This window comes from Hyla sarda, chromosome 9 (genome assembly GCF_029499605.1).
Source record: "Hyla sarda isolate aHylSar1 chromosome 9, aHylSar1.hap1, whole genome shotgun sequence".
Lineage (NCBI taxonomy): Eukaryota > Metazoa > Chordata > Amphibia > Anura > Hylidae > Hyla > Hyla sarda.
The window spans coordinates 164,088,134-164,095,438 of NC_079197.1; positions in this window are offsets into that span (position 1 = coordinate 164,088,134).

The window sequence follows — 7,305 nt, forward strand, 5'->3', positions numbered from 1 at the left end:
TATAATACATGGGCTCCTATATACTCTTCACCCGTGTTCCTTATATTATATATAATACATGGGCTCCTATATACTCCGCACCTGTGTTCCTTACATATATACATGGGCTCCTATATACTCCTCACCTGTGTTCCTTATATTATATATAATACATGGGCTCCTATATACTCCGCACCTGTGTTCCTTATATATATACATGGGCTCCTATATACTCCTCACCTATGTTCCTTATATTATATATAATACATGGGCTCCTATATACTCCGCACCTGTGTTCCTTATATATATACATGGGCTCCTATATACTCCTCACCTGTGTTCCTTATATTATATATAATACATGGGCTCCTATATACTCCTCACCTGTGTTCCTTATATTATATATAATACATGGGCTCCTATATACTCCTCACCTGTGTTCCTTATATATATACATGGGCTCCTATATACTCCTCACCTGTGTTCCTTATATTATATATAATACATGGGCTCCTATATACTCCTCACCTGTGTTCCTTATATTATATATAATACATGGGCTCCTATATACTCTTCACCCGTGTTCCTTATATTATATATAATACATGGGCTCCTATATACTCCTCACCTGTGTTCCTTATATATATACATGGGCTCCTATATACTCCTCACCTGTGGTTCCTGCAGATAGGACGTCTCTCTCCTGCTTGGTAATTCCCGGCTGTGATAACATAACAGGCAGAACTGTTCTTTATAAATACCGGGAACACAGAATCTGATTACATAGATAATAGACGCCATAAGCGTAATGATTACTCAAGGTGCAGGGTGAAGTCACAGAAATCACATAGAGACAAAGCCTCCAGGTATTCTACTTATTACTTATTACAGGAAAAGTAAACCATGTCATTGGAAGATATACACTCACTGGCCACTTTATTAGGTACACCATGCTAGTATTGGGTGGACCCCCTTTTGCCTTCTTTCTTGGTGGCATACTTTCTACAAGGTGCTGGAAACGTTCTCCTGCAGCATTATCCTACTGGGAGAATCATCAGGAGGTGGATCCACTGTGGTTATAAAGGGATGGACATGGTCAGTAACAATACTCAGGTAGGTTGTGGTGTTTATACCAGGATCAATTGGTACTAAGGGGCCCAAAGTGCCCAGAAAATGTCCTCCCCACCATTACACCCCCACCAGCCTGAACCGCTCATACAAGGCAGGATGGATACATGTTTTATGTTGTTAAAGCCAAATTCTGACGCTGCCATCTGAATGTTACAGCTGGAATGGAGACTTATCCGACCAGACAACGTTCTTCCATCTTCCATTGTCCAGTTTTGGAGACCAGTGTGAATTGTAGCCTTTTTTTTTTTTTTTTTTTGTTAGTGTACCTGTCGTTAACAAAAACCTTTTATATAATGTTGAAAACATCATTATATGTATATTTGTAATTTACATTGCTTAATAATGTGTATATTTTTGTCCCTACAGCTATTGTCTGTGTGTCTCTGTGAGGAAACCAAATACAGGAAGTGAGGGTGGACAAGCAGGGCTCTGTACACTGAGGACAAGCAGGGCTCTGTACACTGAGGACAAGCAGGGCTCTGTACACTGAGGACAAGCAGGGCTCTGTACACTGAGGACAAGCAGGGCTCTGTACACTGAGGACAAGTAGGGCTCTGTACACTGAGGACAAGCAGGGCTCTGTACACTGAGGACAAGCAGGGCTCTGTACACTGAGGACAAGCAGGGCTCTGTACACTGAGGACAAGTAGGGCTCTGTACACTGAGGACAAGCATGGCTCTGTACACTGAGGACAAGCAGGGCTCTGTACACTGAGGACAAGTAGGGCTCTGTACACTGAGGACAAGCAGGGCTCTGTACACTGAGGACAAGCAGGGCTCTGTACACTGAGGACAAGTAGGGCTCTGTACACTGAGGACAAGCAGGGCTCTCTACACTGAGGACAAGCAGGGCTCTGTACACTGAGGACAAGCGGGGCTCTGTACACTGAGGACAAGCGGGGCTCTGTACACTGAGGACAAGCGGGGCTCTGCGCACTGAGGACAAGCGGGGCTCTGCGCACTGAGGACAGGCGGGACTCTGCACACGGAGGACAGGCGGGGCTCTGTGCAATGAGGACAGGCGGGGCTCTGTGCAATGAGGTCAGGCGGGGCTCTGCTCACTGAGGACAGGCAGGGCTCTGTTCACTGAGGACAAATGGGGCTCTGTACACTGATGTGGTAGCCCTTGGGGGCTGTATGGTAGTTGGGGTGTTGTTTCGGTAGATGAGGGGTTAATGTTAACCCTATAGTTCGTGATGCCAGGCTGAGGGCTAGTATGCTGAGGTAATTCTCTGGCCTATCGCCGCCCTTCCCAGTAACGATAGGTGCATATACAAAATGACTGAAGGTCCACAAGGTACTTGAACAAACTTTACTGAAAGGCTTGCAGTACATCCAATGCACAATAACAGTCTCAGGAATACAGTCTCTATATAGTGCAATGACTGAAAGTTGTTGCGGACCTTGACTTTTAGATATATAGTCTCTGAATTTAGGGTAATATTTGCAGATCCGTCCGGATTTAGGGGATAGATAAGGTCCGGTGATCATGCAGAGTGCTTAGGGATTGATACACTTTTAATTTAGAATCGATCAGCCGTTGCCGCAAGGCTCGGGCCTAACTCACTGCGGGAGATAGCTGTACAGGTCCTTCCTCGTCAGGAGGGCAGGAGCAAAGAGAAAGAGCAATGGCCGCCGCTTCCCTTATATGGGCAGGGCCGTTTTGGATTGGTCCCAGTAACTGTCACTGGGGCCTCCAAAGGTCCTAAAGCAAAAACCATAGAGTTTTCCTGATCACGTGACCCGCAGGTCCCGCTACGCTGTATACAGGTAATTAACTATTTATAGACATTTATACAATCATATTTACATGCATCCTAAATAAACCATTAGTTCAATAACTATCTAGATGAGAGGTGACCAGGGGTGAACTAGACAATGGGGACCCCGATGTCCTAGGGACTCTGGCTAAGGGGACCCACATACGCAGGTACCGGATAGGATATGGTACCGGGACACCACACTGAGGACAAGCAGGGCTCTGTGCACTGAGGACAAGCAGGGCTCTGTGCACTGAGGACAAGCAGGGCTCTGTGCACTGAGGATGAGCAGGGCTCTGTACACTGAGAACGAGCAGGGCTCTGTGTAGTGAGGCTCTGTGACATGCCCTTGGCTCACACAGCAGGATGATTGACAAGCCAGGAGCCTGCACAGAGCCCTGCTTGTCCTGCCCTCACTTCTTGTATTTGGACTCTTCACAGAGACACACAGGCAATAGCTGCAGGAACACCATTTTTCACCCAAAAATATACACATTTTTTAATCAATATATATTACAGATATACAGATAATAGTATTATCTACATTATATGAAAAGTTTTTGTTAACGACAGGTACACTTTAAGTGACTAGAGTGGCACGACTGCAACGACTGAGCTGCTGTGAAACATGCCTTGTTGGCAGGACAGTAGCTTCCATAAGGAACTAAGGCAATGGCCTCAGGCGTGCTGCTGCAAGGGAGCACATCGGCTAAGGATGTCCGGCACAGGGAGTCCAGCACACGTTACATTTGGCAGTGATTCCCTACCAGGGTGGGAAAGATGACACAAAAATGTTGGTGAATTTTCCATCCTGGCCTGGGCCTGCAGAGCTGTGAGTGAGTTACAGGCGTGCAGGCCGGGAGGAAGAGAAGTCTGTGCACACTCCGGGGACAGGGTGCTGCAGGTGTGGACTCTGGAGTCTCCCTGGTCCCTCAGCAGAATGATGTGGATGGAAGGAAGGAGCAGGGGCGGAGCTGACAGAGGCCTCCTCAACTTCAGGTAGTGCACCCCCACCCCACCCCTGGACACCCCGCTGTTATCCCGTACACCCCTCTTTCACCTTTCTACACCCTTCTGTCCCCCCTCTAATCTCCCCTGTACAAGCCATGGTTACCCTGTACACCCCTCTGTGACCCCTCTACACCCCTGTCACCCCTGCATGCCCCTCTGTCACCCATGTACACCCCTGTCTACCATGTACCCCCCTCTGTCACTGTGTGGGGTAAGGCTGGAGGCATTGTGTGTGGGGAAGGCTGGAGGAATATGGGTAAGGCAGGAGGCATTGTGTCTGCTTGTGGAGGGGGGGGGGGGGCTGGAGGCATTTGAGTCAGGCTGGAAACATTGGGAGAGATTTATCAAAACTTGTGTAGAGGAAAAGTTGCCCAGTTGCCCATAGCAACCAATCAGATCGCTTCTTTCATTTTGCAGAGGCCTTGTTAAAAATGAAAGAAGCAAGCTAATTGGTTGCTATGGGTAACTGGGCAACTTTTCCTCTGCACAAGTTTTGATAAATAAAAAAAATTTCTGAGGGGTGCCCCAAGTCCAAATGGGGGAGGGGCTGCAATCTTTTGTTCTTCCCTTGGGCACAAAAGGAGTTAGCTACAGCTCTGCTTGTTGGAAACACATAAAAACATAAGGAACTTACTTTAATACAGATGTCAACACTTTCCTAGAAATAGAAGATGAATTTGATGAATTTCTCAGATAAGCCTGGTAGAAACCTTGGTGTGACGCTCATACATGGATTATCTGATCCATACGGTGAGGCATATCCTTCTTAGAAGTCATTCCAGCATAGCATTCTTTCTTCACATACATATTGGTTATGGTATAAAGCACCTAATGAATATATTGTATATTAATGGGCGTGACTGGACACCTTTGGGCACTATTTCATTGTTAGGTGATAAGGTTCTTTTTCCCCATATTGGGGGAGATTTATCAAAACCTGTGCAAAGAAAAAGTTGCCCAGTTGCCCATAACAACCAATCAGATTGCAACTTTCATTTTTAACAAGGCCTCTGAAAAATGAAAGAAGCGATCTGATTGGTTGCTATGGGCAACTGGGCAACTTTTTCTTTGCACAGGTTTTGATAAATCTCCCCCATTATCCATAATTTGTTTCATGTAATATATTACCCTGTTCGTGACTAAGAGTGGGGTCCCATGGAGCAGATAGTGTACCCATTGGCCACTGTATGCGGGTAAGTAAGCTGCACCAATGTCCCAACTTCAGTGTCGGTAAGACAGTCCAGGTAGAGAGCTTCCCCCATATCTCAGTGCTGGTAACATGTATAAGGACTGGCTATGTGGCTCAGGTCAATAGCTAACCCAGCCTCTTCTCGACATAGAGAAGGAGGGTGGTATAAAGGGGTACTCCACTGGCCAGCGTTGGGAACATTTAGTTCTGAACGCTGTGTGCGTGCTGCGGGGGTCGCCCATGCCCCCTTGTGATGGAAGGCCACACCCCTCAATGAAAACCATCACGCCCATAGACTTGCATTGAGGTGGCTTGACGTCACGAGGGGGCGTGGCCGACCCCCACAGCACGCACACAGCATTCGGAATTAAATGTTCTGAATGCTGGCCAGTGGAGTACCCCTTTAAAGCGGACCTTTCAACAGGTTTTTATGTTTTTTAGGATGGCTGTATAGGGCTGTTGACCCTGAATCCGTACATACTTCCCATTAGTTAATTGACCCCTCAAGCGCAGAGAAATCAGAATTTTAAATCGTATGCAAATAAGGCTTTGGAGTCCACTGGGTGCTCCCCTCACTAGCACAGCTCCACCCCTTCACAAGTTAATCCCTCCCCACTATGCACTGGCCACCTCCTCTACTCCATTGATTGGCAGTCACTAGTCTGTAGTAATCCCCGCCTCTTCCCTTTGGCTGTCTGGGCATGCTGCGAGTTGTAATTTTGCAACAGCTGGAGGCATTTTGGTAGAAAAACAATGCATTATGTAATGCTGACTATTATGACAAGTCACTGAGACATATTATAACAAGACCAATGAGGGTCTCCGAGGCCCTTACTGATAGTCATGCACTGTACCCTTTCTTGAAGGGGTACTCTGCTGCCCCAGTGTTCGGAACATTTGGAGCGGGCGGCGGGGGTCGTGACGTCCTGGTCATGCCTGTTGTGATGTCACACCACGTCCCCTCAAATCAAGTCTATGGGAGGGGGGCGTGGCGGCCGCCACGCCCCCTCCCATAGACTTGCATTGAGGTCGCGAGGTGTGACGTCACGAGGGGGCGTGGCAGAGACATCACGACACCCGCCACCTGCACCCAGCGTTCTTAACGAACGCCAGGTGCCGCACAGAGATCACGGGGATCCCAGCTGCGGGACCCCCACGATCAGACATCTTATGCCCTATCCTCCCCTGTATGACTACAGATGATGCCACGTCTGCTGGGGAACGCCCCTTCCCAGGCTGTGAATCTGACTGAGCAGAAAATACAGAGCAATATCAAGGTAGAAAACCCCAAAAATAATAAAAATAAAGGCAGGGGGTGGTACTGTTTAAGCTTTTAGATGCCATGGTCAGTGGGTTACCTAGGGCCTAACAAAGGCACGTTGTAGGTCCGTTGTAGGTAGCCTACAAAAATAAAAAACAAGTCCTCATATAGCTACATCAATGAAAAAACTACAAAAGTTATTTTTATTGGAATAATTAGGGGCTCCAAAAAAGACGACTTTAAAGCCAAAGTCACTGGTGGTCTATTTCTTAAAGGGGTACTCCGGTGGATAAAATTTTTTTTTAAATCAACTGATGCCAGAAAGTTAAACAGATTTGTAAATGACTTCTATTAAAAAATCTTTTCCCTTCCTGTACTTTTTAGCAGCTGTATGCTACAGAGGAAATTATTTTTTGTCTTGTCTACAGTGCTCTCTGCTGACACCTGATGCCTGTATCAGGAACTGTCCAGAGCAGGAGAAAATCCCCATAGCAAACCTATGCTGCTCTGAACAGCTCCTGATACGGACAGAGGTGTCCGCAGAGAGCACTGTGGACAAGACAAAAAAGAAATTCAAAAAGAAAAGAATTTCCTCTGTAGCATACAGCTGCTAAAATGTACTGGAAGGGTAAAGATTTTTGAATAGAAGTAATTTGCAAATCTGTTTAACGTTCTGGCATCAGTTGATTAAACAAATGTTTTTTCCCTCCGGAGTACCCCTTTAAGGAATAATTTACTAATAATATGTCTTCTTGATGATATGTCATGTAGGTACAACAATACCTACAAAGATTAGGATGCAACTAAAAGTGAACATCTATGTTCTGTACAAAATCATCTCTTCCGGTTGGCCCGAGGCTCTCTAGTCCCATGCTGGTTTCGAAACGTAGACTCAGTACAATAATATTGGTCCCACATTTGGAAATATCTCAAACCACAATGAAAAGAAAATCCACATTTCTGGTTGGTAAAAC